The sequence below is a fragment of the Schistocerca nitens genome, chromosome 4, assembly GCF_023898315.1.
Source record: "Schistocerca nitens isolate TAMUIC-IGC-003100 chromosome 4, iqSchNite1.1, whole genome shotgun sequence".
NCBI classification, from domain to species: Eukaryota; Metazoa; Arthropoda; class Insecta; order Orthoptera; family Acrididae; genus Schistocerca; species Schistocerca nitens.
Genome location: NC_064617.1, coordinates 206,024,610 through 206,032,368, shown reverse-complemented (window position 1 = coordinate 206,032,368; position 7,759 = coordinate 206,024,610).

Here is a 7,759-nt window from a genome sequence, read left to right as displayed (position 1 = left end):
CCTGCATTAGGAATTGCTGCAACATAACAACATATTGGTCTGTTATCGTTGTGGAAGTGCGACCTGCATCATTCACAGAAAATGCAGACCAGTAATACCCTGCGTAGGCATTCCACACCACACAGTAACTTTCGCGCTATGAGCTGGTCTTTCGTGCATAATTACGTTGACGACTGGTCGGTGCCCAGTACCAGAGTTTTGTTTGCTCACATATCCTGATAAATGAAAATGAACCTCGTTAGAGATCATGAAATTGTTGAGAAAATCGGGTTGACTGTTAATGGTTCAAATGGGACTCGACATCTGAGGTCATCAGTCCCCTAGACTTAGAACTACTTAAACCTAATTAACCTTAGGACATCACACAAATCCATGCCCGAGGCAGGATTCGAACCTGCGACCGTAGCAGCAGCGCGGTTCCGGACTGAAGCGCCTAGAACCGCTCGGCCACGACGCCCGGCCGTTGACTGTTAATCTCCAGAAGCTATGTACAGAACTAGTGACGTGATTGCTGATCTCTGGGCAATAATTACTGGTCAGTTTAGAGCGGTGGAATTGAATATCTAGATGCAACATTCGTCGAACACTTCTATCCGAGGCGTTAAGTAGTTACGAATGCCGACGAACTAGTCGCGTTGAACTCCGCTGAAAATCAGCTGTTACTGTTGCAGAGTTGGCCGGGGTGCGGACCGTTACTGGTCTACCAGGTGGCAATATTTCCGTTGCAGATATTGTTGCTCTGAGCCGCTGAACCCAACTGGTAATCGACTTCCGGGACGGAACTTGATGATTACCACCCATGTCAAAATGTTGCCGAACCAGTCGCTGCATTCGTACGACACTATCACCAAATCTGAAAAACGTTTAAATTGTGAACGCACGATATTCGTTTTGAACGATTACGCATATTGACTGGTAATTCTTTGAACCGCACTAAGCACTGGTGCAAACATCTACTCTCTAGGAAGTCGTGTTCAACACTGGCGCGCAATTTAAAACAGGTCATTGTTTCTGCTGTACCCTGTACTTTCCTCGGAAGGAGATCCAATCACCGTTCTGACGCAAACCGGTAAGGCGGAAGCAGCAGGCTTGTGAATCATACGCTGGCTGCGGCGACTAAATGGAAAGCGGTGCGTCAGCCTTGAACTGCCTCGAGGCAACGGCCGGAAAAGCCCACGGCCTCAATTCCTGAAGTGAAGACGATGTCGATGACAGAAACGCAGTTCCGCTTCAGAGCGGGCAAAGATCAGCTGCGACATGTCTGACATCTAGTGCCACTTATTACATTCTGTTTTCTCCTTTGTCAAAATACAGTGTGTCCGAAAAGTCTTTCCCTGATTACATAAATTGATAACTCAGGCTAGAAGTAAGATACAAATATGAAACTGGTGTCTAATTGTTTACAAACTATCAAAGTTTTTTTCACACATCAGTAAACTTCCACATGAGCACCATTGGTAGCACGTAGCACACCTAGGCGATATTCAATTTCCGTCCACACATTAGCCAACATCACTGGAGGGATCGATTCAACGACTGTGGTTATCCGTTGCCGCAGGGTTTCAAGATCTGGTACACGTGTTCGGTAGACCTCGTCCTTGACATAACCCCATAAAAAGAAGTCTAATGGGGATATGTCAGGAGAGCGTGGAGGCCAAACCGTTGGCCCATCACGACCAATCCATCGCCCAGAAAAGGTCATATCGAGATAAGCACGGACGTCCAAACCCCAATGAGGCGGTGCACCGTCTTGCTGAGACAAAACATCGGGGTGATACTGAAGCAGCTGAGGAGCAGCATACAGTTGCAGCATGTCCAGATACACTGCAGATGTGATGGTAGCCTCAGCGAAGAAGAATGGCCCGATAATTCGATCGTGCAATAGCGCGCACCAAACATTCACCTTTGGACTGCCTCTGGTGCACTCCATGACCTCGCCAGGGGGTTCTGAACCCCAAATGCGCACATTATGGCGATTCACTACTCCACTGACAAAAAAGGTCGCTTCGTCGGAAAAGGCAATTCATCTGAGATAACCATCATCGTCCTCAATACGTGATAGCATTTCGACCACAAAGTCATATCGACGTGTACTGTCATTGGGCAACAAGGCCTGAACGATTTGCACTTTGTATGCACGAAACAATAAACGTTTGTGTAAAATGTCATGGGGAGAGCTTTTTGGCATCTGTAATTCACGTGAGGCCCTGCGCACCGATTTCTTTGGACTTCGCAGAAAAGACTGCCTTACAGCTTCCACCCTGTCTGCTGAGGTTCTTGGTCGACCAGACCTCGGCAGGTCAGAAACCGATCCTGTGTTCCTGAACTTCTCATATCAGGCTTTAATGCTCTTGACATCGGGTGGATTCCTTCCAAATGTTGTCTGGAAGTGTCTCTGCACTGTGGTTGGTGATCGTGTCTCATGGTACCACAGGACACACTGTGCCTTCTCCTGATTGGTTAACATGGCTTCTTGGGCACTGCACCTCATCCACTACTTACGTACTGCGAACCTAAAACAGAAAAAGAACTTTGATAGTTGTAAACAATTCGACACAAGTTTCATATTTGTATCTTACTTCTAGCCTGAGTTATCAATTTATGTAATCAGGGAAAGTCTTTTCGGACACCCTGTATGTTATCATATGCGTATAAAAACGTAATACTAGTAGCACAAATACAAAATTTACCTTACATTTCAAGTGTAAAGGGAGTGCTTAAGTTTTCTCAATAGACAAACTTCCATCTATTATTTTATTTTATTTGTGTCTTCTTTTCTGAAACAATCACATAAACATTTCATAATGCCTTAATACACTGAAGCGCCAAAGAAACTGGTATAGGCATGCGTATTCAAAAATCACAGGTTTGTACACAAGAAGAATACGGCGCTGCGGTCGGGAACGCCTATATAAGACGACAAGTGTCTGGCGCAGATGTTAGATAGGTTACTGGTGCTACAATGGCAGGTTATCAGGATTTAAGTGGGTCTGAACGTGGTGTTACAATCGGCGCGCGAGCGATGGGTAACAGCATCTCCGAGGTAGCGAAGAAGTGGTTTTTTTTCCGTACGACCAATTTACGAGTGTACTGTGAATATCAGGAATCCGGTAAAGCATCAAATCTCTGACATCGCTGAGGTCGGAAAAAGATCCTGCAATCACGGGACCTACGACGACTGAAGAGAATTGTTCAACGTGACAGAAGTGCAACCCTTCCCCGTGGGCGAGCGATTCTAGGCGCTTCAGTCCGGAACCGCGCTGCAGCCCGGTCGCAGGTTCGAATCCTGCCTCGGGCATGGATGTGTGTGATGCCCTTAGGTTAGTTAGGTTTAAGTAGTTCTACGTCTAGGGGACTGATGACCTCAGATGTTAAGTCCCATAGTGCTTAGAGCGTTTTTTGCAACCCTTTCGCAAGTTGCTACAGATTTCAGTGCTGGTCCATTAACAAGAGTCAGCGTGCGAACCATTCAACGAAACATTATCTATATAGGGTTTAGGAACTGAAGGCCCACTCGAGTACCCTTGATGACTGCACGACACAAAACTTTACGCCTCGCCTGCGGCCATTGACACCGACCTTGGGCTGTTGATGACTGGAAACATGTTGTCTGATTGGACGAGTCTAGTTTCAAATTGTACCGAGCGGATGGACGTGTGGAATATGGAGACAGCCTCATGAATCCATGGACCCTGCGTGTCAGCATGGGACTGTTCAAGCAGGTGGAGGCTTTGTAATGATGTGCGGCGTGCGCAGTTGGAGTGATATGGGACCCCTGATACGTTTAGATACGACTCTGACAGGTGACACGTATGTAAGCATCCTGTCTGATCACCTACATTCATTCACGTCCATTGTGCATTCCAGCAGGACAATGCGACACCCCACACGTCCAGAATTGCTACAGTGTGACTCCAGGAACACTCTTGTGAGTTTAAACATTTTCTGTGGCTACCAAATTCCCCAGACGTGAACATTATTGAGCATATCTGGGATGCCTTGCAACGTGGTGTTCAAAAGAGATCTCCAGCCCCCCATACTCTTTCGGATTTATAGACAGCCCTGCAGGATTCGTGGTGTCGGTTCACTCTAGCACTACTTCAGACATTAGTCGAGTCCATCCCACGTCGTCCGCAGCTCGTGGTCGTGCGGTAGCGTTCTCGCTTCCCGCGCCCGGGTTCCCGGGTTCGATTCCCGGCGGGGTCAGGGATTTTCTCTGCCTCGTGATGACTGGGTGTTGTGTGATGTCCTTAGGTTAGTAAGGTTTAAGTAGTTCTAAGTTCTAGGGGACTGATGACCACAGATGTTAAGTCCCATATTGCTCAGAGCCATTTGAACCATCCCACGTCGTGTTGCGGCACTTCTGCGTGCTTGCGAGGGCCCTACACGATATTAGGAAGATGTACCAGTTTCTTTGGCTCTTCAGTGTATATTGTCATGCATTAAGTACAACGCAAGCGGCAAAAATACAAAATTGACTCATAACCCGGATGTAGAGGGCGTGTTTAAGTTTTCTAAATAGAGACACAAAATTCCATATTCTATCTCACTTTTTTATATCTGCATTTTCGAAAAAATTCACATGAGCCTTTCGTAATACTGTAACTGGATTCCACCAACCAGTGGTTATCTGCAGACAACAGATAAGAAAAGAAAACAAAGGATCATCATAGAATCTATAAAGTCTGCCAAGTACCCATCTGCATAATAATAAAAAATGGATAAAATCTAGCTAATGGCACATACTTCAAGAGTCCCATTGTGCTGTGAACTATAATAAATGCAACATTAGGTAAGGGTCGAGATTCGTTCACGGAGTAGAACTCCCTCTTTGCTTTTCACACTTCTGTTTTCTTGAAATGAATATATGCTTGGCAGATTTTTTAGTTGCATTCATTACAGCAATGTGATACAATTATTTAAACGATTGTGATGTTTAAAGCTTTCCCGGCGTACTGATTGTTCCACCATATGGAACATTTAAACGATTTTTAAAAATATTAAAAAATTTTAAATTTATTTTAGCGATGGGAGAAGAAGAGATGGTAGTATTGGGAATAGACACTTGGTGATGTTAGCACTGTAACAAGGAAATTATAGGATAGGTGTACGCCTGCTTAAGATACTACCTTTTTCAGTTTTGTAAAGTGCCAAATTTTACATCTGAACATTTAGAGCAAGTTACCAGTCTCTGAACCACGTTGAAATTATATCAAAATCTGAATATTTATGCAGTTTCTCTGAGATAGTAATTCATTACAGATAACTGCAGCATCTTCAAAAAGCCTGATTTTACTGTAGTCGAATTAAGTCGGGTGATGCTGAGGGAATTAGATTAGGAAATGCGACACTTAAAGTAGTAAATGAGTTTTGCTATTTGCGGAGCAAAATGACTGATGTGGGTCGAAGTAGAGAGGATATAAAATGTAGACTGGCAATGGCAAGGAAAGCGTTTGTGAAGAAGAGAAATTTGTTAACGTCGAGTATAGATTTAAGTGTCAGGAAGTCGTTTCTGAAAGTATTTGTATGGAGTGTAGGCATGTATGGAAGTGAAACATGGACGATAAATAGTTTAGACAACAAGAGAATAGAAGGTTTTGAAATGTGGTGCTACAGAAGAATGCTGAAGATTAGATGGGTAGATCACATAACTAATGAGGAGGTATTGCATAGGGTTGGTTGGTTCAAATGGCTCTGAGCACTATGGGACTTAACATCTGTGGTCATCAGTCCCCTAGAACTTAGAACTACTTAAACCTAACTAACCTAAGGACACCGCACACATCCATGCCCGAGGCAGGATTCGAACCTGTGACCGTAGCGGTCACGCGGTTCCAGACTGAAGCGCCTAGAACCGCACGGCCACACCGGCCGGCAATAGGGTTGGGGAGAAGAGGAGTTTGTGGCACAACTTGACTAGAAGAAGGGATCCTTTGGTAGGACATGTTCTGAGGCATCAAGGGATCACCAATTTAGTATTGGAGGGCAGCGTGGAGGGTAAAAATCGTAGAGGGAGACCAAGAGATAAATACACTAAGCAGATTCAGAAGGATGTAGGCTGCAGTACGTACTGGGAAATGAAGAAGCTTGCACAGGATAGAGTAGCATGGAGAGCTGCATCAAACCAGTCTCAGGACTGAAGACCACAACAACATTGTCTGCATGGTTATTAATATACAACATGAACAGCAACGGCCCCAACACACTTTCCTGGAGCTCATCCAAAGTTACTTCTACATCTGACGATGATTCTCAGTCCAGGATAACATGTTGTGCCCTCTCAACCAAAAAATCCTCAATCCAGTCACAAATTTCACTTGTTACCGCATGTTGGTTCAAATGGCTCTAAGCACTATGGGACTTACCATCTGAGGTCATCAGTCCCCTAGACTTAGAACTGCTTAAATCTAACTGACCTAAGGACATCACACACATCCATGCCAGAGGCAGGATTCGAACTTGCGACCGTAGCAGCAGCGCGGTTCCGGACTGAAGCGCCTAGAACCGCTCGGTCACAGCGGCCGGCGTGACCGCATGTGATCGTACTTTTGATAATAAGCGTAGGTGCGGTGCTGAGGCAAATACTTTTCGGAAATCGAGACACACTGCATCTGCCTGGGTGCCTCGATCCAAAGCTTTCAGTATGTCATATTAGAAAAGGGAGTTGGGTTTCACATGATCCATGTTTTCGAAATCCATGCTGGTTGGCACTGAGGAGGTCATTCTGTTCAAGATACCTCATTATGTTTCAGTTCAGAATATGCTCTAAGATTCTACGACAAATCGATGTCAAGGATATTGGACTGTACTTTTGTGGATGAATTCTACTTCCCTTCTTGCAGACTGCTGTGCCCGTGTCTTTTTCCAAGAACTGGGCACGATTTTTTGTTCGAGGGATCTACGATATATTATACACTCCTGGAAATTGAAATAAGAACACCGTGAATTCATTGTCCCAGGAAGGGGAAACTTTAGTGACACATTCCTGGGGTCAGATACATCACATGATCACACTGACAGAACCACAGGCACACAGACACAGGCAACAGAGCATGCACAATGTCGGCACTAGTACAGTGTATATCCAACTTTCGCAGCAATGCAGGCTGCTATTCTCCCATGGAGACGATCGTAGAGATGCTGGATGTAGTCCTGTGGAACGGCTTGCCATGCCATTTCCACCTGGCGCCTCAGTTGGACCAGCGTTCGTGCTGGACGTGCAGACCGCGTGAGACGACGCTTCATCCAGTCCCAAACATGCTCAATGGGGGACAGATCCGGAGATCTTGCTGGCCAGGGTAGTTGACTTACACCTTCTAGAGCACGTTGGGTGGCACGGGATACATGCGGACGTGCATTGTCCTGTTGGAACAGCAAGTTCCCTTGCCGGTCTAGGAATGGTAGAACGATGGGTTCGATGACGGTTTGGATGTACCGTGCACTATTCAGTGTCCTCTCGACGATCACCAGTGGTGTACGGCCAGTGTAGGAGATCGCTCCCCACACCATGATGCCGGGTGTTGGCCCTGTGTGCCTCGGTCGTATGCAGTCCTGATTGTGGCGCTCACCTGCACGGCGCCAAACACGCATACGACCATCATTGGCACCAAGGCAGAAGCGACTCTCATCGCTGAAGACGACACGTCTCCATTCGTCCCTCCATTCACGCCTGTCGCGACATCACTGGAGGCGGGCTGCACGATGTTGGGGCGTGAGCGGAAGATGGCCTAACGGTGTGCGGGACCGTAGCCCAGCTTCA